Raw genomic sequence first — 2,473 nt, forward strand, 5'->3', positions numbered from 1 at the left:
CTTCCATTGGCATCAAGCAATGCTCATAAGTTTGGCCCTGTTCAAGTTGAAGTGTATCCTGTTTGAAGATTTTGCACAAGCCCAAAATCTTTTTTGATATGCTTGATCTCTATGCTTTTTCTTCCAATTAGCATAGATATGCCTAGCACAATTCCTATGCTCAGCATTTGGAACAACCGTGGACACAACATTGATGAGGCCTTTTTGTTGATCTGATATAAAGACCCACCCTTCTCCTTGATTTTGAATTTCCAAGTCTTTGTTTAGCAGAGCCATAAACTAGAACCAAGAGTCTTTGTTCTCAACTTCTACAGCAGCCCAGGCTATTGGATACATTTGCCCATTGGCATCTCTCCCAAGAGCAGACAACAGTTCTCCACTCTGGGCTCCTTTAAAGAAGCAACCATCCAATCCTACAGCTTTCCTGCAACCTTCTATGAAACCTCTTTTGCAAGCATGGAAACACACATATAATCTCTGAAAAACAGGGGCACTTTCCTTTGGATTTAGCACTACTGCAACAGTGCTACCTAGATTGCTCCTCAATATTTCTAGTTGATAATCAAAAACCCTAACATATTCTTCATGCATTGCTTCTCTAACTCTTCTTCTCACAATTGCCTTTGCTTTCTTTATCTTGGAGACATGCACATCTACAAACATCTCCAACCTGACAGTTGCCTTGATAGATTTGATTTTCCATCCAGGATTGGCCTTCATAATTATCTCATACTTATCTGCTATTCTAGCTGCAGTAACCAATCTGTTGTCTCTCCTCTGGGGGCATATGTGGTTGTCTACAAATGTGATCACTTGAAACCAGTCATTAGAGCTCCTATGTCCAGCATATATCAACCATGGACACTCAGGCCAAGAGCATTTTGCTCTAATCCTATTAGCCTCATCCTTTATGATGGTAATTTGTCTCTTCACTGCTAGACCATATTTCACAACAGCCTTCTTGAACTGTTTTCTCCCCCTAAATGTCATGCCAAGGCAAAAGACAGGAATTGCAGCCTTGCTATCAAATCTTGGAAATCTTGTTTCCCTCCTAATGAAATTTCCAAACTCATCCCCATCATAACTGTACTCCTCATTGGAATCCATGTAAGGAGTGTCATTTCCCTCATCCATTTCATCTACAAGGATTAACTGTGCTGTATTTTCCTTGATCTCCTTCTCTTCATCAAGTGGCAAGTTCATCCTTATCTTTGTAAGCACTTCGTTAGCATGCTTTCTCAGCTCCTCTGCTTCATCATCTTCCCCTGAACTATCTGCATCTCTAGGACACCAATCCAGGTCTTCACATTCATCAGCAGCAACCTCTTCTTTATTTTCTGCATTGATCTCTTCTCCACCTTCAGGTTTCACATTTGCTGTAGTTCCAGCAGCATCCTCATGCTCATGCTCATCCGCAGCCTCATCAGAGCAATCATCTAGGCCCTCTTCATGCTCTGCTTGCCAATCACTGTCAGTGTGCTCTTCATGACTTTCAGTTCCAGGATTTTCAGTGTTCTCTTGTTGCTCTTCTACATTTCCTTCATTTTGTTCTTCTCCACCTTCAGTTTCCAAGTTCACATATATGTCCACAACACCAGCATCTGTAATGCATCTCTCCATAAAATACACATTTTCATCAGTCTCTAACCTTCTCAGCCCATCTCTAACATTCATTCCAGGAAACAGCCAGTAGAGCCTATGATTGTCTGTCAAAGACTCACCATGGTATGCCATCTTTATGTCTGCAATCTGCTCCCTGACAGATGCTAAGGACAAATTGTCCCTTTGCATAAAAGTGACCTCAACAGAACCACCAATGTAAGAGCAACACTTCTCTGAATATTCAAATTCACCATTGTAATAGACACGAAGGCCTAACCAATCAAGATTGTCCATTGTTGATTCCTAAAAAACAACGAAGCAACTCTTAAATCAAGCAATCAACTAGAGCAACACTTAAATCTCTAAAAACAGGAACTTCTCCTTCATTCTACTCGACCCAGACCATTAACAGATGAATTTCTTAACAGATCATGCAATCAACTATAGCCATGTGTAGTAGGGGAAGGAGATGAGACTAACCTCAATTTCCCGACGCCGCGGAAACACTCAGTCCACCCCTACCAGTCCCGCCGCCGCATCGAATGCGCTGTCATGCTAGGGTTTTGAGGATGTGGACAAGAGAGGTGGCGCAATGGCGCGGACAAGAGGGATTGGGGTTGATTCACCGTGGCACACTGCCGCCACCGCCAGTCCGAGCACCTTCGATGGTTTCGGCTCAGCGCCGCCACGACGATTCCATCGCCGGCGGCAGAGAAGGAGGGGATTGGGGAATTTGTAGAAAAACAGAACGAACGGGTGCGGGGCATCTCTACCACACCAGCCGGTAAAAACCACCCTTGTCCACCGCCACGTCAGCTCCAGGTCGAGACAAACCACCAAAGGGTTTTTTTTATCTGGTATGGGTTTGATC

The sequence above is a fragment of the Aegilops tauschii genome, chromosome 6 (genome assembly GCF_002575655.3).
Source record: "Aegilops tauschii subsp. strangulata cultivar AL8/78 chromosome 6, Aet v6.0, whole genome shotgun sequence".
In the NCBI taxonomy this organism is placed as follows: domain Eukaryota; kingdom Viridiplantae; phylum Streptophyta; class Magnoliopsida; order Poales; family Poaceae; genus Aegilops; species Aegilops tauschii.